At 40.2% G+C, this 25,689-nt stretch overlaps 1 long non-coding RNA gene across 1 annotated transcript; it reads left to right on the forward strand.

Annotated features, from left to right (window-relative positions):
• Window positions 1-2,848: 2,848 nt before the first annotated feature.
• On the forward strand, window positions 2,849-22,241 carry LOC123329098. Its single transcript, XR_006544245.2, has 2 exons — window positions 2,849-2,966; window positions 22,025-22,241. It is a non-coding gene; the product is annotated as an uncharacterized LOC123329098 (long non-coding RNA).
• The last annotated feature ends 3,448 nt before the right edge of the window (window positions 22,242-25,689 follow it).

Raw genomic sequence — 25,689 nt, forward strand, 5'->3', positions numbered from 1 at the left:
TGGCACCCCACTCCAGTACTCTTGCCTGGAAAATCCCATGGACGGAGGAGCCTGGTAGGCTGCAGTCCATGGGGTCGCTGAGGGTCGGACACGACTGAGCGACTTCACTTTCACTTTTCACTTTCATGCATTGGAAACAGAAATGGCAGCCCACTCCAGTGTTCTTGCCTGGAGAATCCCAGGGATGGGGGAGCCTGGTGGGCTGCCGTCTATGGGGTCGCACAGAGTCGGACATGACTGAAGTGACTTAGCAGCATATATATTATGTATGTTCCTTCTTGTATTCTTTTCCATTATAATTTACCACATGATATTGAAAATATTTCCCTATCCTATGCACTGGGATCTTGTTGTTTACCCCCTCTACATATAATACTCTGCACCTGCTAATCCCAGACTCCTAATCCATCCTTGCCCCATTCTCCCTCCTCCTTGGGAATCACAAATTTGTTCTGTATGTCTGTAAGCCTATTTCTGTCTTGTAGATAAGTTCATTTGTGTCATATTCTAGACATCACATGAAAGTGATATGGTATCTGTCTTTGTCTTTCTGACTTCACTTAGTATGATAATCTCCAAGTTCATCCATGTTGCTGCAAATAGCATCATTTCATTCATTTTATGAGTAATATTCCTTTGTATGTGTAAACTACATCTTATTCACGCATTCATCTGTTGATGGGCATTTAGGTTGGTTCCATGTCTTGGCCATTATAAATGATGCTGCAATGAACATTGGGATGCATGTATCTTTTTGAATCAGAGTTTCTCCTGATAAATGCCCAGGAGTGGACTCCCTGGATCATATGGTAGCTCTATTTTTAGTTTTTTTGAGAAACCTCCAATAGAGGTCATACCAGTTTGCATGGAATATGGATTTCCCATAGAGGTTGCACCAGCTTACATGGAATATGGATTTCATAATGGAACTTTTGCTCCTGGATGTGACACTGTTTCTAAAAGCTCCAGGTCCAGAAAGCGAGCCCCTCTTGTTCCGTTTGGTGCTGTGACGTAAAGCCTGCAATGAGATTCAGGTGCAGGAGTGGGCGAGGCAGGGCTCAGTCGAATTCTGGAGGAAGTAAGGTCCTTTCTAAGGAATAGAAGCTGAGCTTACACATGCTGAAAGTGCGCGTGCTACAGGCAGAAGCCGAAGGGAAGAGAGAAACATGGAGAAAGAAGGAGGAGATAAACAGGATGAAAGTAAAGAGAGGTGGTCAGAAGAGAAGGAAGGAAGTAGAAAAGAGTGAACTAAAATTAAAACGAGTACCTTCAATGTGCCAGCCACGTTGCTGTCCACCTCAGACCCGTTAAGCCCATTCATTCTCACAGAACCCCATACATTAGATGTTACTGCTTATAATTTAGGAGGCTTCTCTGGTGGCTCAGACAGTAAAGAATCTGCCTCAGTGCAGGAGACCGGGGTTTGATCCCTGGGTTGGGAAGATCCTCTAGAGAAGGGAATGGCTACCCACTCCAGTATTCTTACCTGGAGAACTCGATGGACAGAGGAGCCTGGCGGGCTACAGTCCATAGGGTCGCAAAAGAGTCAGACACGACTGAAGCGCCTTAGCATGTATGTATACTTCAGAGGAAACAGAGAAGAGGCTGACTGACTCTCTCAGTAGGACTGAGAGCTGTTGGAGGCTGCAATCTGTATTGTCTGAGGCTTTGGATTCATGCTTTAATTATTTTTCCTCAACAATCAGATTCCAAAAGAAACCAAATAGGTAACACGAAGGTGTCATTTGGACTGGGGGTTAGGAATGGTGGCCAAACAGAGAATGTTTGCCCCAGTTAAAAATTAAGTATTGTGTTGGCGTTGGGAAACCATTCTGAGTGCCCACTGGTGAACTTTTTGTCTTTTTCGTGTCATTTTTGCTCTCAGTACTCTCCCTCCCTACAGTCCTCCCAACTCTGATTCCCTCTTTGTTCACCTCTCCTGCCTCTCAGCTCCAGAGATTCTTTCTTAACTAGAAAAGTTCCTTTTATTTCTTCCCTTTAATCCACCAGGATTCCTGGGTCAGTTAAAATTCTATCACTTGCCTTTTTAACTTTGCTAACATAAATAATAAATTTTAACTTGTTCCAGTAAAAGAACAGTCCATTTAGAGTCTGGATGATAGAAGCACTCTTTGGAATGTTCAAATCTACCTTGGGAAAATTTAAGGGCTAGAGCTCACATGCTTTCCCAGGTTCACACAGGTTTCCCAAGGTCTTGATTTGTGACCAACAGCCTAATGTTAAAGCTCAGCGTTCCCTTCTTTCTGTAGAACTGTTGTTTCCGCTGTCTTTTATTCAAATAACAGGAAATCCCTGCTTCTTCACTCATAACCATTAAGAAAAGGAATTCAGGTAGTAAATATATAGGTGAAGGTGATAATATATCATATTTATATAAAGCTTCACTGTTTAAAATGATCTCATTTGCTCATCACATCAAACTTAGGAAATGGGGATAAAAGATATTATTTCTACTTTCCAGATGGACAAATGAAGACTCAGAGGATTTGTCTTATTTTGCCTAAATTATACCCCACAAAAGTTAAGATGAGAAATCCAGTCTGTGATCCTTAATTGAATACCCTTTTTAACGTGCCACTGTTTCTCATAAAGAAATCAATATTTATGGCAGCTAATGTTGCTTCATTTGCTTCTTTTTCTCCTAATTTGCTACCTGCTAATGTGTTTTAGGATCATATTAACTACTCAGTTTCATTAGTGCTGTGTCCTAATCTCTCATGAACCCCCAATGCAAGTATGTGAACTAGCCCAGGCTACTTAGGTGGAGGAAGAGAGATTAATGAGCCTCAGATTATACTAATCTGAGGCAATCCTACACCAGACTTCCACCAGGCAACTCCCAGATATGTGAGAGAGCCTGACCAAGATCAACAGAGGGGCCTTCTTGAGGTATAACTGCCTGCAGAAGGCAAGGTTACAAGTACACTCCGCTAACATGGAGACCTGTAAGCAATAACAAATGTTTATTACTTTACGATATTGAATTTGGGGTTGGTTGTTATGCCGCAGTAGCTAAATGATGTAAAACCTTATCTTGGGTACTAGTGATACAGATCTGACATAGACAAACCATCACAGTTTCTGCAAACCACTGTTGGTTTTAAAAGATAATATATTTGGAATCTGACTTCCAAATAAAAAACTTAAAATTTTTTTTTAAGTTGCAAGACCACTTGCCTGTCTGATTGATTAATGGTGTATTTCTGTGTATAGAAATAATTTGAAGATGTGTTCAAGGTAGGCCAACTGACTGAATATTATTAAACATAAAACCTACTGGGCTGTTAATATTTTGATGATTAGTGCATTGTTTTAAAAATACCCAGTCATTTCACTAAAACATCTTTTAATCCTCTGTCCCATACATTTCAGATTTCTTTATAAGGAATCCAAATGAGTCCAGAACATAGAGTGGAATAAGAGTTATTATACTAAGCTGTACATTTTCAGTGGGAGCCGTATTGCCCACAAAGGGAAGAAAATTGGTTCTTTGGGGGCAAAAACCTTAGATGTTACAATGGCATGTGGCCTTCTGAAAGGCCCTAGTGCATACAAATATATAGTATATCCATGATATTAGACTTAGGGAGGAGAGGGATGATCTAGTATAAAAAAGTCTAAAAAGTCTCCTTAGGGGAGGTGATAAAAAAAAAAGTTGCGAAACATTGTTCTAAGCAGAAGTTGGCCCCAAATTGTAATGGGCAATAATTTTTTCCATCATATTCTCTTACATCATTTATTTGCCTCTTAATTTATAGCCTTTAATGATGCTTCTGGTTTCTGTTTTCCATTTTCACTCAAAATGAAATCCATTTCTCTTCATTTCTGGAATAGCTTCCAGAGTAGAATCCTTGCTAATATTTTCACCATCACCATCATTAATTATTTACTTTTTATAAGGAACCACTAGCAAACACTGTCTCTGGATAAATATATTCCATCTGCTACAGAGTTCTCCAGCCTTGTTTCCATGGAGTCCCTGTAGATGCAAGTCCCTTACACCTGGCTGGTTTAGCAGCAAGTGTGAGAGAAAACAGCTGATTGATGTACCCAGATAAGGTGGTAAGAGAGTCTTTTCATACTGTGGTCTCCTGGGAGGCAAGGGTTTCTGCTAGAGTAACCCTCTGGCCTCTCTCCATCCCCTCCCCCTTAGCCGTTAAGGAGCAGAGACTCAACTAATAAGCGAGGCTGAAAGAAACTGAGAATGCTTGGCTCAAGTCTTGCCTTGCAGGATCAGCTTGCCAGCAAAGAGCGTTCATCCCCATCTGTTCCTTAGGCAAGGTTTTCAGGAACATCCCCCAGTGGGGAGGATAGTGTTTCCCCAAGTACCTGTAACTCATATGTAAGTTCCAAAGGAGCCATATTGGCAGCAGAGAGAGGGTACTTTCTTGAACTAGCCGTTTTCAGTCTTAAAAGTTTTCCTTTGATCTTTGATGCCTGTGTCTATCAGTTGGCTCCAGGCTTGGGTGGGTACAAATATTGGTGCAAGAGACTTGTTTCCTTAAATCTGCACATGAATTTCCCTTAGATGAAGCTTTTCTAAAGTTGAGATAAACTTCTTAAGTTCAACTTCTTTACACAGCCCTTCAGTTAGACCTAGAATGGCTGGATTCCATAATTTATGCCTCCTACATGGCTAACCCCACCTCCTGTGTATGAAACACACAAACCACAGAATACATTAGGATCGCCACAAATGGGTCAAGCATGACGATCTTAGGTTAGATACCTCTGTAGAGCTCATGATTCAGAGTCCAGATCCTTAAAAGGGAAAATTCAGTACTCTCTTCTTTTATCTGGAAACGATTCCTTCATATACTTATTCAGCAAATACACATGCTGCACACATCACAAGCACTCTGCATTTGCTACCCTGCCCTCTTGCTGCAAGAGATGCATGTAAGACACATTTCTAAATTGTGAGACCTAAACAGACTTGCTCCACAACTTCTGCAAAGACTTCTGCTTTAATGGAAAAAAGTGTAAACCTGGCTGGCATTTCTTTCTTTTCCTGACTTAATTGTGGACCTGGAAGCACAGCAGCCTTCCCGCACCATGAATTTAATAACAATGAGGGCGAGACGAGATCAATCATGCGCTGAGCATGTTGAAGCAGGAAGACAGAAAGAGCCAGAACTCCTCTTGGCAGTTGAAATGATAGGAGTCAAAGCCACCAAGTACCTTCCTCCAGATTCCTTTTTACTCTGTGGGGACAATAAATCATATTTATTAAGTCTCTGCTAGTCAGGCCTTTTGTCACTCGCAGTCAAATGTTTTCCTGATATATGACAGACAACAGTGGATCCACTTCCTACTCTGAAGTTGCTCATAGTCTAGAGTGACCTCAACAGAAGTGAAAAACATTATGATAAAGGTAAATACAGTTCAGTTCAGTTCAGTCACTCAGTTGTGTCCGACTCTTTGGGACCCCATGAATCGCAGCACGCCAGGCCTCCCTGTCCATCACCAACTCCTGGAGATCACACAGACTCATGTCCATTGAGTCAGTGATGCCATCCAGCCATCTCATCCTCTGTCGTCCCCTTCTCCTCTTGCCCCCAATCCCTCCAGCATCAGAGTCTTTTCCAATGAGTCAACTCTTCGCATGAGGTGGCCAAAGTACTGGAGTTTCAGCTTTAGCATCATTCCTTCCAAAGAAATCCCAGGGCTGATCTCCTTCAGAATGGATTGGTTGGATCTCCTTGCAGTCCAAGGGACTTTCAAGAGTCTTCTCCAACACCACAGTTCAAAAGCATCAATTCTTCGGCACTCAGCTTTCTTCACACTCCAACTCTCACATCCATACATGACCACTGGAAAAATACAGGTAAATACAGGAAGACAGCAAATAGAAAATGGGCCCTAATTTAGTCAAGAGTGGAATTTTTGGAATAGTTAAATCTAGGATAAAACCTACTTTACTGACTAAGGTCCGTTTGGTCAAAGCTATAGATTTTCCAGTAGTCAGCATCACTGACTTGATGGACATGAGTCTGAGTAAACTCTGGGAGTTGGTGATGGACAGGGGAGGCCTGGCGTGCTGCAGTCCATGGGGTTGGAAAGAGTCGGACACGACTGAGTGGCTGAACAACATAGGGTTAAGTGTTCTAGAGCAACAAGTACAAGCAATAGCAACAAGGCAGTAGAGTTAGAAGAGAGGAAAGGAGCAAAGCCAGATGAGGACAAAGAGAGAGCCAAGGGCAAGGCGTGAATCAGATCAAACCTGCCCAACCCACACCTGTTCTATGCTGCATGGCAGAACCGTATGGTAGCCATGCTGCATTGTAGACAAGAGATTATGTCCAATCATTGTTTATTTCCTACTGGTCTCCTTTTCATCAAGAAACATATCTCCTTACATATACTGAAAAAGTTGGGGATGATTCAATATACAAATCTCATAAGCTTTCCTTCTCTTAGCTGGGGGCAATTCAGAAGCCAAGCTTTGTCTCAGATGTTTAACAATAAATATTCTATTCAATATTCTCTTTTAAAGAAAACATGTTTTGGACCCAAATCTGTGCTCTATCTTCCTTGAAATTCTCCAAACTCTTTATGCTTTCATGGCCTGGTTCTTCTGTTGCCCTTAGTGATAGCTGAGTGAAATGAGGGGACTTGTGGAAAGTACTCTTAGGTGGCCATTCTTGTCTGAGAGGAGAGAAGGAGGAATCACAGGGTGGCCCAGTGAGCTGAGCCAAACAGCCCTCAGCTAGCGGGTGTCTGGGATGAGCTCTTCGACTTGATGATTCTTCTTCCAGGAGTTGCCATTTCATTGACTGCAAGTTTTACCTTCTACCTGCCCATGATTGCTTAACAAATCTCAAACCTTGGTGGCTTAAAACAACCACTATTTATTTAACTCATTATAAAAGTTCAGTTCTTGGTTCAAGTTTGGCTTATTCTGGTTGGCTCTGCTCATGCATTTATGGATAGCTACTGGGCTGTGACCACTGCATTTTTGATGATTGTGGTTGTTAACATCTGGACCACTAACGTCTCTCATCCTCCAACCTGGTTTACATGATGTCTCAGGTTCCAAAGCAACAAAGAAGAAAACACTGATGTGTAAACACGTTTTAAGTCTCTGCTTGTGTTATGCTTGCTACCTGTCCAAGGTCATATTCCTCCTCTTAATGAGAGGAGCAAGGAATAACAGAGACACATTGGAAAGAATACAGATAATAGGAGGTACTTAACTAGTGGTCATCTTTGGCAAGAAGACCACTACAGCTACACATTAAAATCAACTGGGTCCGTGCCTGATTCCTGGGCAGGACACCAAACCAATTATATCAGAATGTTCTGGGAGTAGAACCTGGGATCAATGCTAATTTATTTATTTATTGCCAGTGGTCTAGAGCTCTATCTCCAGCTCTGGAGCACCAGTTTACAGAAGAGTTGGGCCTCCCAAGGTACTATTTTTCAGTAGGGATATATGATTTTTGTTTAATTATGAAAAAAATCAAAGCATAGTTGATTTACAATGTTGTGTTAGTTTCAGGTATACAGCACAGTGATTCATACATATATATTTCAGATTCTTTTCTCTTATAGGTTATTACAAAATATTGAGTACAGTTCCTGTGCTACACAGTAGGTCCTTGTTGGCTATCTATTTTATATATAGGAGTGTGTGTGTGTTAATTGTCATTGTTCAGTCAGTAAGTTGTGTCCTACTCTTTGTGATCCCATGGTATCAAACTCTTTATTTATTCATCCCACTTTTCCCCTTTGGTAACCATAAGTTTGTTTTCTACTGGTCTGTTTCTGTTTTGTAAATACATTCATTCATATCATGTTTTAGATTCCACATATAAGTGATATCACACAATATCTGTCTTTCTCTGATTTGTATCACTTGGTATGATAATCTCTAAGTCCATCCATGTAGCTGTTAATGGCATTATTCCATTTTATTTTTTTATTGTTGAGATGTGGTTATTGTTGTTCAGTCGCTTACTCATGTACAACTCTGCAACCCCATGGACTGCAGCATGCCAGGCTTCCCTGACCATCACCACCTCCCAGAGTTTGTTCAAACTCATGTCCATTAGGTTGATGATATCATCCAATCATCTCATCCTCTGTTGCCCCCTTCTCCTCCTGCCCTCAATCTTTCCCAGCCTCAGAGTCTTTTCCCAAGAGTCAGCTCTGGGCATCAGGTGGCCAAAGTATGGGAACTTCAGCTTTGGTATCAGTCCTTCCAATGAATATTCAGCATTGATTTTCCTTTAGGATGGACTAGTTGGATCTCCTTGCTGTTCCAAGGGATTTTTAAGAGTCTTCTCCTACACCACAGTTCAAAAGCATCAAGTCTTCAGTGAATTGAAGAAAGAAAGAATTCACTGAAGAAAGAATTGTGGTCCAGCTTTCACATCTGTACATGACTACTGGAAAAACCATAGCTTTGACTATACAGACCTTTGTCGGCAAAGTAATGTCTCTACTTTTTAATACACTATCTAGGTTTGTCATAGCTTTATTCCAAGGAGCAAGCACCTTTTAATTTCAAGAGGGCAGCCACCATCTGCAATGATTTTGGAGCCCAAGAGAAGAAAATCTTTCACTGTTTCCATTTTTCCTCCATCTATTTGCCATGAAGTTATGGGACCAGATACCATGATTCTAGTATTTTGAATGTTGAGTTTTAAGCCAGCTTTTTCACTCTACTCTTCCACTTTCATCAAGAGGCTCTTTAGTTCTTCTTTACTTTCTGCCACTAGGGTGGAGTCATCTGCATATCTGAGGCTATTGATATTTCTCCCAGGAATCTTGATTCCAGCTTGTGTTTCATCCACTCCAGCATTTCTCATGATGTACTCTGCATATAAGTTAAATAAGCAGGGTGACAATATACAGCCTTGGCATATTCCTTTCCCAATTTGGAACCAGTCTGTTGTTCCATGTCCAGTTCTAACTGTTGCTTCTTGACCTGCATACAAGTTTCTCAGGAGGCAGGTAAGTTGGTCTGGTATTCCCACTTCTTTAAGAATTTTCCACAGTTTGTTGTGATCTATACTGTCTAAGGCTTTAGTGTATTCAATGAAGCAGAAGTAGATGTTTTTTTTCTGGAATTCCCTTAGTTTTTCTATCATCCAATGGATGTTGGCAATTTGACCTCTAGTTGTTCTGCTTTTTCCAAATCCAGCTTGTAAATCTGGAAGTTCTCAGTTCACATACTGTTGAGGCCTAACTTGAAGGATTTTAAGCATTACTTTGCAAACATGTGAAATAAATGCAATTTTGCAGTAAGTAGTTTGAGTATTCTTTGGCATTGCCTTTCTTTGGAATTGGAATGAAAACTGACCTCTTCCAGTCCTGTGGCCACTGCTGAGTTTCCCAAATTTGCTGACATATTGAGTGCAGTACTTTAACAGCATCATCATTTAGGATTTGAAATAGCTTATCCAGAATTCCATCACCTCCAGTAGCTTTGTTCATAGTAATGATTCCTAAGGCCCACTTGACTTTACACTCCAGGATGTCTGGCTCTGGGTGAGTGATCACACTATCATGGCTGGGAAGTATTCCACTGTATATATGTACCACATCTTCTTTATCCATTCATCTGTCAATGGACATTTAGATTGGATCCATGCCTTGGATATTGTAAACAGTGCTACTATGAACACAGGGGTACATGTAACTTTTTGAATTATATTTTTGTCCAGATATATGCCCAGGAGTGGGATTGTAGGATCATACGGCAACTCTATTTTTAGTTTTTAAAGGAACCTCCCTGCTATTTTTCATAGAGGCTGTACCAATTTACATTCCCACCAACACTGTAGGAAGTTCCTTTGAGAAACTTATTTTACAGTTGGCAAACTCTTCAATGGGGCTTCCCAGGTGGCTCAATGGTAAATAATCCACCTGCCAATGCAGGAGACTCAGGTTTGATCCCTGGGGCAGGAAGATCCCCTGCAGAGGGAAATGACAACCCACTCTAGTATTCTTGCCTGGGAAATCCTATGGACAGAGGAGCCTGGCAGCCTACAGTCTGTGAAGTCACAAAAATGTCAGACAGGACTCAGTGACTAAACAACAACAAAACTCTTCAGTAGTTCAGGACTTTTTGATATGCAAACACTGTTTTGGTCCAGCTGATTGGGAATGTCAATCCAGTTAAAATTGGCCCCCGTAGATCAGATTTCCTCAAACTTTGGTGTGTATCAGAATCATATGGAAGGCTTGTTAAAACACAAATTGCTGAACCCCATCCCCAGAGATCCTCGATAAATAGGTCTGGAGTGAGGCCCAAGAATGTGCCTTGGAAGTTCTCAGGTGCTGCTGCTGCTAATTGGACAGGACATTTTGAGAAGCCACACATGTAGACATACAGTGTTACTAGTCACTCAGTCGTGTCCGACCCTTTGTGATCCCATGAACTGTAGCCTGCCAGGCTCCTCTGTCCAGGAAATTCTCCAGGACAGAATATTGGAGTGGGTAGCCGTTCCCTTCTCTAGGGGATCTTCCCAACCCAGAGATCGAACCCGGGTCTCCTGAATTGCAGGCAGATTCTTTACCATCTGAGCCACCAGGGAAGCCCTGGCCTTAGCTAAATAGCATGTAACCAAGGTAGTCTCATTGTCCTGTGAAAGGACTGTGGTTATTACTGTGAGTTGAAGTGACTTTTGCAGGAGTTTTAAAAATCTTTTACTCCAGGACATTCAGATACAGCCAGAGAGTAAGTCACTCTGTCATAGGTTAGCAGGTCCTTTGCTGGGATAAGACTGTGCCAATTCCTGAGGCTTTTTGTGGGTCTCTCTAGAGCATTCACTTGACTAACAATCCAGTTCTATACTTTCCCTCCCAGCTTTCTATTAAATAATGAGAAAAGATGAGGATTTGGAGTAGCTGCAGCAAAGCAGCCTGAAATCTCCAGTCGCAACAATGAAAGTCTGAGACATTACAGAGAACTTATTCATCCAGTTAACAGTGTTCAATCTGAACCCTCAACAGGTCTCAAATGAATCCCTGCGGAGCCCATGAACTTAACCCGATACCAACAGAGAGTTAGTAATAATAGGGGAAAACCACTCGCTTTTTGCGAGATAAGAGCCAATGCGTTTTAAGTGCAGCATTTGCAGCCCATGCCTTGAGCATAAGGAACAAAACACTCTGACTTTTCCTGATAATTGCAATGGAGAATGAAAGGACTCTTATCAGCACTGGCCAGAAAATTATTTTCTATTCTTTTATGTAATCACCCACCTATGGATAAAGTACACATGCCATCTAAGTATTCCTACCCAATTGTAGGTAACGCGACTTCAAGTTTCACAGTTCACTCTCCATGGGAATCTCAAAAGCAGAAGGATGGTTTTACTTAATATATAAGCCATTGCTTGATACTCATAGCAACATTACTAGCTTTGCCAGAGCTCGACACAACTCTAACCCCAATCTAAGCAGTGCTCAGCCTTGGTCCCTGAAGTGTTACTGATCTACCCTTGCCGCCACCCCCGCCCCCCCCCCCCCCCGTTATTTTTTGAAGCTTGAGGCTCCTTTTCTTTATTCCAGTGCCCCTGAATATCCTGGGTATTTTTTCTCTCTGTGATCATTCAGGACACACTTTATCTTAGACTCCTTTTTTTTTAAAGATTGAAGTATAGTTAATTTCGATGTTCTGTTAGTTCGAAGTGTACAGCAAAGTGATTTGTATTTTATCTATATATATATTCTTTTACAAATTATTTTCCATTATAAGCTATTACAAGATATTGAGCACAGTTCCCTGTGCTATACAGTTGGTCCTTGTTGTTTACCTATTTTATATATAGTATTGTGCATCTTTTAATTCAAAATTCCTAATTTATGTCCCCTCCTCCCTGTTATCCCCTTTGGTAATGAAGGTCTGTTTTCTATGTCTGTGAATCTAAATTTCTTTTTTGTAAATAAATTCATTTGTATCATTTCTTTAGATTCCATATATAAGTGAGGTATGATATTTGTCTTTCTCTTTCTAACCTAACTTAATAATCTCTAGGTCAATCCATGTTGTTGCAAACAACATTATTCCATTCTTTTTGTGGCTGAGTAATATTCCATCATATATACACCACATCTTCTTTACCATTTATCTGTTGATGGGCATTTAGATTGCTTTCATGTTCTGGCTATTGTAAATAGTGCTGTTATGAACACTCGGGGTGTGTGCATTTTTTTGAATTAGAATTTTCTCCAGATATATGCCCAGGAGTGAGATTGCAGGATTATGCAGCAACTCTATTTTTAGTCTTTTGAGGAAATTCCATACTGCTTGTTCTCCATAGCGGTTGCACCAACTAACATTCCCATCAGCAGTGTAGGGGGTTTCTTTTTTTCTCCACACCTTTTCCAGCATTTATTATCTATAGAATTTTTGTGATGGCCATTCTGACTGGTGTCAGGTGATACCTCATTGTAATTTTGATATGCATTTCTCTAATAATTAGTGATGCTGAGCATCTTTCCATGTGCCTGTTGACAAATCTATGTGTCTTCTTTGGAGCTATGTCTATTTAGGTCTTCTGCCCATTTTTTGATGCTATATATATATTTGGTCAGGACACACTTTCTCCTAAACTTTTTGAGGCTAAGCCCCTATAGCAGAGATGTTTTGGCCTCAAACAACATGGTTATTTCCGTTTTACCATGAGTTCTCTCCCCTTCCCTGTGCATATAGGAATACCATAGGGGCACCAGTTCAGGTGCATACAACAAGAATTATTATTAGGGAAATAACAATCTCCAAGTCTACATTAATAACATCAATTTCTGCTCAGGTCCCCGGTCAGGAGGGCTCCCCTAGGATTCAGAAGCTGGCTTTTGCTCATCCCACCAGCATGTTTATATATTCCTGCATCCCTCCTTGGGCCACCGCATCTGCTTTATTTCTGGAGTCTGTTTACCAGCTGTAGTAATTGGGACAAAATACATCAATTCATTCCCAAGTATTTCAGGTTTGGACAAAAGCAGGAAAGGCCAAGTTTCCTGGCACAGAAACCTCAGCAAGGCTGGGCTTAGCCTCCTTCACTTTCCTTCCATTCCTGCAGCACTGTCCTCTTCCTCTACCCTTTTTCTTCTATATCAATTCTGTTTTTTCCCTCTTTATAATAATCTCAAATACTTGCCTATTTCTTAGTTGTGAGGTTTCAGTCTAGGCAGAGTTAAAGTTATTCTCTTCATACTCACACTGGTTCACAAATCTCTTAGGAGGTGTGTTGTGCCAGCGATGGTAATGGAGTACAGCGGAGCATGCCTGGGGTTTAGACCACTTACTCCTTCTGACTATCACATCTAATCCCTGGGCCAATGCACCAGAAATCTCATGATGGTAGTTTCTTTAAAAAAATCAGTCAAATAATATGTGTGTAACCCAGGAATTAAGCCAGTTGATAATATTAACATTACTGTACACCCTCAGTAAGTGGCTTTGGATGAAATGACCACTGGTCTGGAGACTACATACACAAATACGCTGTGGGTAAATAAATAACCACCACCAGCCACATGAACATGTTTATCTCAAGCTGACCAACTTGGAGTTATTTTGAGTTTTATAGGAACCACACTGCATAGAACAAAACAAAATGTGGAGATTGAGGAAATTGTTTCAAATGGACTTTCTAGTTCAAAATTTAGTCAATTTCTCAAAAGGAAAAAAGAGTAGATTCAATAATTTGCAAGATCTAATTACCATATCTTTCTTTCTAGGATTTCAAATTTCGTATTTTTTCTCTTTGTTCAAAGCAAACTCAGATGAGACCAGTTTGAATGTTTGATTAAAAAGTTTACTAATTTTTTAAAATATGTTTAATCTGCTAATATTGTTTATTACCTGGAAATTTAGTTCATTTACATTTATTGTCATTACTAATGTATTTGAACTCACTTATTAAATTTCATTTTGCTGTTTATACTTGACCTATTTTTAAAACTGATTTTTTTGTTCTCTTTTCTTACTTTGTTTTGAAATAAGGTTCACCCAATTCTAACCTTTTCTCTGTACTAATTTTCTCTTTACTAAACAAATAATTAGTTTAGTTTTTTTTTTTTTAGAAAATACCCTGGAAATTTTAATATCACCGTTTAACCTTATAATAGCCTAAAATGAATATCAGTACATTATCTGCTTCCTGAACAATACAATACTTTTAAGACACTTTAATCATCCACTCAAGTTATATGTTTTGTTGCTCAGGATATTGGGTCTATCTTGAATTTGTGTTTTTTATTATTGTTTACATTGTGAATATTTGTTTGGCTTTTGTATCATTTATTCATTTTTCTGGTTCACAATTCCCTCTCATACCTCAGCTCTGCCTTTCTGGAATCATCTGTTTTCTTCTTAGAGCACATTCTTTAGGCAATCTTTAGAGTGGAATTGCTGTGAGCAAGCCCACTCATTTGTGTATGACTTTCTTTCTCTCTCTCATGAGGTATGCCATGAGTAATATAATGAAAATGTGTCGTTTAAAGTATAATGTCTAAAGTAATACCCACCCAGGTTAAACTTTGTCAGTTTTTGTCTGTCTATATTTGCCCTTGTTATTGAAAGAATTTTTTTATTGAGTATAGAATTCAAGGTTAACTAATATCTTTTCTCTTTGAAGTTATTATCATCACACTTGTTTCTGTCTTCCGATATTTTTCAGAAGAAATTGGCTGTCTAAGTTTTATTTCTTTGTTGGAAATTTGTCTTTCCTTTGTGGTTGCTTTTTAGATCTTTTATTTTGTGCTTACTAAAATACATCAAAGTATATAGAATTTATTGCACTTAATGAGATTTGATCAATTTTGGAAAATGATAGCCATGATGTCTTGATGGGTCACATTTTGCCTCTCCTGGCCCTCACACACTTGATTTTCTCCTTCTGAAACTCAGTAGACATGTGCTGGAACTTCTCAGTCTACCCCATATCTCTTAGCCTTTCATTCATAATTTCCATCTTTTGGTCTATGAGTTGTATTTTAGATAATTTTATTAGATCTAGCTGATGCCTCAATGTTTAATCTATCCATTAGACTTCAGGTAATTTTCCAAATTTTTCTAATAAAAAAATCTCTTGTTCTATTGTCATTATTTCAACATCCTTTTGGATTTTTAAAAATAACATTTAAACTTTCTTTCCTATTCCATATTGGTTAAAATAAACATCTGCTGTGTTTGTCAATCTTATTCTGGTGACCCCTTATCTTGCTTTGTCCTTTATCCATCGATTAAAACCAAAGATCCAAGATTGTGCTCCCTCCAATAAATTAAAGACTTCTTCACTTGCTTTACAGATCTACTTGGTAAACTTCAGCAGGGGAAGACCAAGAAGCTGGAGTGGAGAGAAAGGACTGTCTCCTTAGACAGACCTTGTCTGATGTCCCTGCCACATGCAGCTGGAAAGCATGGTGTCTATAATAACTAAACTGAGCAATGAAGAAGTGAGAGGACCGTCTGTGTCTGCATTTAAACAGGTTGTTAAAGAGAGAAAATACAGATGAGGCTTTGGGGACACAGTAACTTGGCCCACTAGTGAAATGGGCCCAGTAAAGATTAATATATGCCCAGCTGGATTAACCAGCTTTCTCTTTTGGGGAGAAACAAAGGAGAGAGGGAAAATATTGGCAGAAGTTCCCTCCTGAAAATGGCCTGTGGAAGACACTTCCGGTTTCCCACATCAACAATCTTTTGGCTCAGCTCTGATTTCAGCTGCAGCTGTTGTGGAGAGTTTTGTGTGAGCTGAGCCACCTTGCAGACAACACTGCATCTGAAACAAGTCGTGACTTCAGCTCTTTGCTTTGGAACCTTGTCTGAAGCCTCAGGAAGCTGCTCAGCCTTCGAGCAAGATGGTAACACTCAACACACAGGGAGGTACAGCTGGTGGACAATCGGGCTATTTCTTTGGGAAGCTCCTAGATATGATTCTTTGGGTCTTTTCTCCTGGGCTGCTGATATTCCCTGAAGACTATCTTCTACTCTCCTGCCATCTGGTAGCTAAAGTGGGAAGAAGGCAAAGTTCTCCATATTGAATACATGTTTATATCATTTCCTGTTTTCCACTAGGGAATCAGCCACGGTGATTACAAAAAATTTTCATGTCCTCACAAATGTTCACAAGACTCACCCATGGACAGAACAGTCAATGAACATTTTCTAAGTGGAAATTACAGTGTTCATCTCTGTGATTCCACGCATAATGGCCCTGGTTTTGCACAGCTGGCTATTTCTTTTGAGCTTAGCTCATCCACTGGAAAAATGTAACACATTTATTATAATCATGGTAGAGGGAAAAAAATTTAAATGAAACCTAGATGTGTGAAAATAGCTTGATGACATTTCTCTAGCATCAAAACTAATTATTGATTGTGCTTATATTTTAAGAACTTTTTTTTATTTTGAAAAATTCAAATCTTCAAGAAATAGTGAACTTGCATATCAGTTCAGTTCAGTTCAGTCGCTCAGTCATGTCTGACTCTTTGCAACCCCATGGACTACAGCACACCAGGCCTCCCTGTCCATCATCAACTCCTGGAGTTTACTCAAACTCATGTCCATTGAGTTGGTGATGCCATCCAACCATCTCATCTTCTGTTGTCCCCTTCTCCTACCACCTTCAATCTTTCCCAGCATCAGGGTCTTTTCAAATGAGTCAGTTCTTTACATCAGGTGGCCAAAGTATTGGAGTTTTAGCTTCAGCATCAGTCCTTCCAGTGAATATTCAGGACTGATTTCCTTTAGGATGGACTGGTTTGATCTCCTTGCAGTTCAAGAGACTCTTCAAGAGTCTTCTCCAACACCACAGTTCAAAAGCATAATTCTTTGGTGCTCAGCTTTCTTTATAGTCCAACTCTCACATCCATACATGACTACAGGAAAAATCATAGCTTTGACTAGATGGACCTTTGTTGAGAAAGTAATGTCTGCTTTTTAATATGCTGTCTAGGTTGGTCATAACTTTTCTTCCAAGGAGCAAGTGTCTTTTAATTTCATGGCTGCAGTCACCATCTGCAGTGATTTTGGAGCCCAAAAAAATAAAGTCTGACACTGTTTCCACTGTTTCCCCATCTATTTGCCATGAAGTGATGGGACCAGATGCCATGATCTTAGTTTTCTGAATGTTGGATTTTAAGCCAAGTTTTTCACTCTTCTCTTTCACTTTCATCAAGAGGCTCTTTAGTTCTTCTTCGCCATCTGCCATAAGGGTGGTGTCATCTGCGTAGCTGAGGTTATTGAATTTCTCCTGGAAATCTTGATTCTAGCTTGTGCTTCTTCCAGCCCAGCGTTTCTCATGATGTACTCTGCATATAAGTTAAATAAGCAGGGTGACAATATAAAGCCTTGATTTACTCCTTTTCCTATTTGGAACCAGTCTGTTGTTCCATGTCCAGTTCTAACTGTTGCTTCCTGACCTGCATACAGATTTCTCAAGAGGCAGATAAGGTGGTCTGGTATTCCCATCTCCTTCAGAATTTCCCACAGTTTATTGTGGTTCACACAGTCAAAGGCTTTGGCATAGTCAATAAATAAGAAGTAGATGTTTTTCTGGAACTCTCTTGCTTTTTCAATGATCAATTTGATCTCTGGTTCCTCTGCCTTTTCTAAATCCAGCTTGAACATCTGGAAGTTCATAGTTCACATACTGTTGAAGCTTGGAGAATTTTGAGTATTGCTTTTCTAGCGTGTGAGATGAGTGTAGTTGTGTGGTAGTCTGAGCATTCTTTGGCATTGTCTTTCTTTGGGATTGGAATGAAAACTGACCTTTTACACTCTGCCACTGCTGAGTTTTCCAAATTTGCTGGCATACTGAGTGCAGCACTTTCAGAGCAGCATCTTTTAGGATTTGAAATAGCTCAACTGGAATTCCATCACCTCCACTAGCTTTGTTCGTAGTGATGCTTTCTAAGGCCCACTTGACTTTGCATTCCAGGATGTCTGGCTCTAGGTTGATGATCACACGTTCATGATTATCTGGGTCATAAATATCTTTTTTGTACAGTTCTGTGTATTCTTGCCACCTCTTCTTAATATCTTCTGCTTCTGTTAGTTCTATACAATTTCTGTCCTTTATTGTGCCCAACTTTGCATGAAAAGTTCCCTTGGTATCTCTAATTTTCTTCAGGAGATCTCTAGACTTTCCCATTCTATTGTTTTCCTCTATTTTTTTTTCACTGATCACTGAGGAAGACCTTCTTATCTCTCCTTGCTATTTGGAACTTTGCATTCAAATGGATATATCTTTCCTTTTCTCCTTTGCCTTTCACTTCTCTTCTATTCACAGCTATTTGTAAGGCCTCCTCAGACAACCATTTTGCCTTTTTGCATTCTTTTTCTTGGGGATGGTCTTGATCCCTGCCTCCTGTACAATGTCTTAAACCTCTGTCCATAGTTCTTCAGGCACTCGGTCTGTCAGATCTAATCCTTTGAATCTATTTGTCACTTGCCCTGTATAATCATAAGGGATTTGATTCAGGTCATACGTAAATGGTCTAATTGTTTTCCCTACTTTCTTCAATTGAAGTCTGAATTTGGCAATAAGGAATTCATGATGTGAGCCACAGTCAGCTCCCAGGCTTGTCCTTGTTGACTGTATAGAGCCTCTCCATCTTTGGCTGCAAAGAATATAATCAATCTGATTTCTGTGCTGACCATCTGGTGATGTCCATGTGTAGAGTCTTCTCTTGTGTTGTTGGAAGAGGGTGTTCGCTATGATCAGTGCGTTCTCTTGACAAAACTCTATTAGCCTTTGGCCTGCTTCATTCTGTACTCCAAGGCCAAATTTGCCTGTTACTCCAGGTGTTTCTTGACTTCCTACTTTTGCATTCCAGTCCCCTGTAATGAAAAGGACATCTTTTTTGGGTGTTAGTTCTATAAGGTCTTGTAGGTCTTCATAGAACCATTAACTTCAGCTTCTTCAGCATTACTGTTCTGAACATAGACTTCGATTACCGTGATATTGAATGGTTTCCCTTGGAAATGAACAGAGATCACCCTGTCGTTTTTGAGATCACACCCAAGTACTGCATTTCGGACTCTTTTGTTGACTGTGATTGCTACTCTATTTCTTCTAAGGGATTCCTGCCCACAGTAGTAGATATAATGGTCATCTGTATTAAATTCACCCATTCCAGTCCAGTTTAGTTCGCTGACTCCTAAATTGTAGCTGTTCACTCTCACATGGAAGTGGAAGTGTTTGACCACTTCCATTTTGCCTTGATTCTGGACCTAGTGTTGTAGCCACGTGTTCCGGTTCCAGGAAACAAACTCACTCAGAAGGACAATGCAGATAGTGGAGTGCAGTTAATTATACCGGTGGGCCCAAGGCAGAGTCTCCTGTTAGCCAAGGATGCCAACCAGCATTTGTGAAAATCTTTTATATCCCATGCGTATGTGTCTGAACCCACCACTCCAAATTCCTTGAGACTTACATAAACCAAGGAAAATACAATCCCAATAACCCCATGATTCACGTGGCTATGTGCTCATGTGCTCAAACAGTCAAACAATTAGCCAATAATCAATAAACCTGAGGTTACACTCCAATAGATACAGAAAAATTTATGGCCTGTCTGGAGGAAGGGGTGATTAGTGTATGTTTTCTCTTAGGCGATGAGTAACCTAGATATGATCTTCAAGGTTCCTGGGTCTGGAGGGGGTCTTATCCTTCTGTTGTTGTTTTCATAGGCACTAAACACAGAATTCAGAGTCCATTGGAAAGGTGGCTGAGCATGATTAGCATGAATAGGCCTAAGATGCAGTCCAGGCCTTATAAATTCCTTCTTCACTAGCATTCCAGGTTCCTATGCAGGGTTGCTCTTTACAGCATTGGACTTTACTTCCATCACCAGTCACATCCACAACTGGGTGTTGTTTTTGCTTTGGCTCTGTCACTTCATTCTTTCTGGAGTTATTTCTGCAATGATTTCAGTAGCATATTCGGCACCTACTGACCTGGGGAGTTCATCTTTTAGTGTCCTATCTTTTTGCCTTTTCCTACTGTTCATGGGGTTCTCAAGGCAAGAATACTGAAGTGGTTTGCCATTCTCTTCTCCAATGGACCACATTTTGTCAGAACTGTCCACCATGCCCCATCCGTCTTGGGTGGCCCTACATGGCATGACTCATAGTTTCAGTGAGTTAGACAAGGGTGTGGTCCATCTAATCAGATTGGTTAGTTTCCTGTGACTGTGATTTTCAGTCTGTTTTCCCTCTGATGGAGAAGGATAAGAGGCTTATGGGGAAAATTGGATCTTGTTCTGATGGGTGTGGCCATGTTCAATAAATCTTTAATCCAATTTTCTGTTGATGGGTGGAGCTGTGTTCCCTCCCTGTTATTTACCTGGGGCCAAACTATGGTGGAGGTAAGGAAGATAATGGCGACCTCCTTTGAAAGGTCCCATGCATGAATTGCTACAGTCGGTGCCCCCAGCCCTGTATCAGGCCACCACTGACCCATGCCTCCGCTGGAGACTCCTAGATATTCACAGGCACGTCTGGGTCAGTCTGTTGTGGGGTCAGTGTTCCTTTCTCCTGGGTCCTGGTGTGCACAAGGTTTGTGCCCACCAAGAATTTGTTTCCCTGTCCTGTGTAAGCTCTGGCAGCTCTATGGTGGGGTTAATGGCGACCTCCTCCAAGAGGCTTTATGCCATACCCAGGTCTGCTGCACCCAGAGCCCCTGCCCCTGCGGGAGTCCACTGCTGACCCGTACCTCCACAGGAGGCACTCAAACACAGTTCTGTCTCAGTCTCTGTGGGGTCTCTGGGTCCTGGTGCGCACAAGATTCGTTTGAGCCCTCTGAGTATCTCTGGCAGGTATGGGGTTTGATTCTAAAGGCAATTTGTCCCTCCTATCATCTTGCTGGGGCTTCTCCTTTGTTTCTGAACATGGGGTATCTCCTCACAGTCACTCGAGCACCACACTGCCGCCGCTCCAGCACCTACCATATGAGGAACTTCCATATATCCTTCACTTAAACACTTAAATTCATCAGTTAACTTTTTGCCACATTTACTTTTCCTTTCTTTCTCTTTTTCTGTCTGTTCCTCTTTCTCTCTTCTCTGTTTGTTTATATATATGTATGTCTATATGCATATATACACATATATATTTTATGAACCAGTTGAGAGTAAGTTGTTAACATTACCTTCTTTCCTAAATACTTTTGCTAGTATTTGCCCAGACAAGTGTGTTCACTTACATAACCATAGTACAATGATCAAAATCAGAAAATACAGCATTGACATAAGATTATCTAATGTAGAATATATATTCAAATTTTGCTGATGGTCTTGATGTCTTTAATAGCAATATTTTCCTCTTACAGTGTCTACTATAGTATCAGGTATTTTATTTAATTTTTGTATCTTTTTAGTCTCTTTTAATCTGAAAAAGATCATCAATCTTTTTTTGTCTCTCAAGACATTGAAATTTTTGAAGCACACAGGCCAATTTTGTATATAATCTGCTGACATTAAAAAATAGTTTTAAAAATAGCTGATTTGAGAATGAGTAGTACTTCAAATCCATAGGCACAGTTGTAGTTTCTTTAGAATATGTCAGTTTGTGGTTTGAATTTTGCAAAGTTCCTCATCCTTTTGCCTTTAAATTGTACTGTATGGAGACACACACGCGCACGCACGCGCGCACACACACACACACACACACACATGTTTCAATTAGGAGAAAATAAATGAACTTAGGGCTTTGAGACATTCCCTAATATAACTGCATAATTGGGGTCAATGCTGTGGTGCCCCACAAAGCTGTGATAGGAATCACTGGCTTATTGTGAAACACAGGACATATAGATCTGAACATATCTGGCAGATCAACAATCTCAAAAACCTTTAAGTCACACATCTGGAAATAAAACTTAAGGTAATATATAAAATTAAGATTGTGTCAAGAAAAGGCATACTAAAACCAAAAAAAAAGTTTACTTGTCTACTTAGAGAATAAGACTGGTGATCCTATACAGTTCACACGAACAATGATATATGGTAACCTACTTTTTATATGATTTCCCTTTAGAACTAAAATCCCAGTTATGATGAAGAAAAAGGATATTGCTTATTAGAAGGACATTTCAACATCCAAGCACAGAAGACAAGCTTCATCTCCAGCAGCCCAGCTCCCCGAGCTTTGCCAACCAGTACATTTCAGTAGAACTAAAGCTCAGTCCTTGTGATACCTTTGAGGAACAATTGCCAGAGGATTTCCTCTTGAGGAATTTGATGTTCATACCAAAGCGAAAGACAAATATGAAACCAAAGTGGATAAGAAAGACAAAGAGCTGCCAGTGGTGCTTAATCTCTGGACTCCTACAGGTTAATGGACTGGCAAGCAGAAACAGGTAAGTGATATTGATTCTATAAGCCTCCAAGTGTGGAGTTTCCTGGTTTGTTCTGTGTTCTGTGTGAGTAGAGATAATGTGATTAGAAGGAATCAAGCATTCATTCAGTCCTGTCTTTGAATCATATCACGCTCCAAAGTAATTTTTCAGACAGTGGTTTTGAACATTTTAAACATCTCTATCCTACCACTCCATACACTGTACTCTTTTAATTACGTTATATCAACTGCATTATAATTATGTCTAACTTCAGGACATTTCTGCTTTGTTTTAAAACTATATTGACTACTCAAGGCTCTGTACTGAGTGGCTCAGAATTTGTTCCAACTGCTTGTACTAATGTCAGCATCTGAATTAAGCAAGTGTCTGTCAGATTCGGGGAAATAGAAACTCTCTCAATAAACTGCAAGGCATTCCAGATCAAAGGAGTGAAGGGAACTGCTGTTCATAGCCCTTTCTCAAGAAATATTATTATTCAATTTGACCTGAAGCCATAAGAAGATGTGATATAATATATGTTTATAGAGTGTGTAGTTTAACATGAGGTAGCATTATAAAACAGGAGAAGGCAATGGCAACCCACTCCAGTACTCTTGCCTGGAAAATCCCATGGACGGAGGAACCCAGTAGGCTGCAGTCCATGGGGTCGCACTGAGTCGGACACGACTGAAGCGACTTAGCAGCAGTAGCAGCAGCAGCATCATAAAAAGGAAATTACAAAGTTGTATTCAGCTTGATGTTCTTATTAATGTTTGTTACCTTTCTTTTTCTGTTGAGTTGGTTTTCTACTAGGAAGATAGCATTGGTCTTTTTCTATTTTTGATTTAAATGAAAAATAGTGAAAACATTCACAGCAATTTAACATTTTTTATTTGTGACTCTTACCTGCAGAGATAGTGCACTAAAGTAAGAGACTGCAGTCACATAAGTGAATAATTCATTCAATTACCTCATGCCTATCCTTCCCTTTACAATTTTAATGAAATTGTAGAAACAAAATGACTTTTGATCCAATGGATTTAGTGCCTTTGAGAGAACTAAAAATACAAGTTATCTATAAAATATTTTTGGTTTGTTTGAATGGAAGGATAAAGACAAGGGTGGAACTGAAATTGCCTTCTTTTCTTGAGAGGCTAGGAGATGAAACTCAGAAACACTGAAGGGTTTTAGATATATTGCAAAGACAACATCAATAACAGAAACTCCACAGCCTCCCTTTTTTCCCCATGAAATGTTCTTGTTTTATTTTTGGAGCCACTTTTCTCCTGTTCTAGCAGCAACATATAACTCACAATAAGCTTTTCATTCAGGTTGAAAACTGAAGGTTTAGGAAAGTGTTCATGCACTAAACCCAGAAGACCATCATGCTGGAAAGGGTGTGTGATCCCCAAGTTAGGAGTAGGAAAAAGCGTTGGAGGAATGGGGACATTGAAAAGATGTTTTCAAACCTTTTAAACGTCTGTTACAACTAGGAAGTATCTTAGTTTGGGGCTCGGTTCAGTTAGTTAAAATGCTTTCTTCCTTGTTAATTCTCTTTCTTCTTTTCTCACTAACCTCTCCTGTCTTCCATTCCTGCTACATGGTGGTATATTGAAAACATTAAAGAGAGTACACACACACACACACACACACACACACACACACAAAAGAACACACTGGCGAACAAGATGAGCCTATTCCTATTGTGGCTGAAACCCAGTGGGGAATAATAAAAAATAAGGATAAAGACCTGAGCTGGAGACCCATTATCCCATAGGTCAGGGGCCAGCGAGCTACAGTCCATGGGCCAAATCCTGCCCTTGGTTTTTTTGTAAGTAAAGGTTTATTGGAATATAGTTGTACCCATTTATTTACATATGATCTATGGGTGCTTTCAGGGAACAATGGCAGAGCTGAGTAGTAGTGACAGAGACCATATGGCCTGCCATGCCTAAAATATTTATTATCTGGCCCATTACAGAAAACATTTGCTGACCCCAGCTAAAAGCCAAATGTTATTTTCCAAAGGGTGGTCCCAGACCAGCAGACTCAGCATCTACTGAATCTAGTAATTTGATAGAATGCAAAATTTCCAGCCCCCTTGCAGACCTAGGGAATAAAAGTGTCTGGAGTTAGGGCCCACAGTCTGTGTTTTAAACCCTCTGGGTAATTTTGATGCACTTTAAGACCCCCTGGGTCAGAACATCTCAACCAGATATTGCTAATGAGTTGCAGGTGTGCCAAAGATATTCGGCTACGGGCCATGTGGCTGGCATCACGTGGGACCCCAAAGGATCACAATCTGGGCAGGATATAATTAAAATTGTATTTTACAAGTTAATTTGGGCAGATCGATGATGATTTTCATACTGAATGAATTTCCTGTCACTCTCTGAGACTATTTTATAATAACAAAAAATAACATTTTGTAACATTTTATAGTGTAAAAGTAGTTCAGAGGGGTCTCAAAAGGAATTTTTGACTTGAAAATGTTCCTGCACAAGTGGAAGACACATGTTTATGTGTGTGTTTGTGGATTTAATACTTTTTTCTTCAAGAAAAGAGAAATATCTTTAAGGTGGATTCAGTAGAGGGATATATGTTTATTTTTAAAATATCCTCAGTGCAACCCTGTTATATCATACTTTGTTGTTCAGTTACTAAGTCACTTCTGACTCTCTGCGACCCCATAGATTGCAGCATGCCAGGCTTCCCTGTCTTTTACTATCTCCCAAAGTTTGCTCAAACTCATGTTCATTGAGTCAGTGATGTCATCAAACCACACTTTAAATGAACATTACCTATGACAATCCAGACAAGATAAATTAGTCCAGGGGTGCAAGATATTCAGTAAGCAATTTACTTGGAATAGTAGTCTTCTTACTTGCACCTAAATAGGATTCCACTGACAATAATTCATTGCAAGTCGTATTTTCAGAACACTTTTGTTGCTTTCAGCAAAGCACACCTATAAGCTAGCGTTCGTAACTGGCAAGTGCACCATTGAATATAAACTCAGTTCAGTTCAGTTGTTCAGTCGTGTCCAACTGCCACCCCATGAATTGCAGCACGCCAGGCCTCCCTGTCCATTACCAACTCCTGGAGTTCACCCAAACTCATGTGCATTGAGTCGGTGATGCCATCCAGCCATCTCATCCTCTGTCGTCCCCTTCTCCTCCTACCTCCAATCCCTCCCAGCATCAGGGTCTTTTCCAATGAGTCAACTCTTTGCATGAGGTGGCAAAAGTATTGGAGTTTCAGCCTCAGCATCAGTCCTTCCAATGAACACCCAGGACTGGTCTGCTTTAGGATGGACTGGTTGGATCTCCTTGTAGTCCAACGGACTCTCAACAGTCTTCTCCAA

The sequence above is a fragment of the Bubalus bubalis genome, chromosome 14, assembly GCF_019923935.1.
Source record: "Bubalus bubalis isolate 160015118507 breed Murrah chromosome 14, NDDB_SH_1, whole genome shotgun sequence".
Lineage (NCBI taxonomy): Eukaryota > Metazoa > Chordata > Mammalia > Artiodactyla > Bovidae > Bubalus > Bubalus bubalis.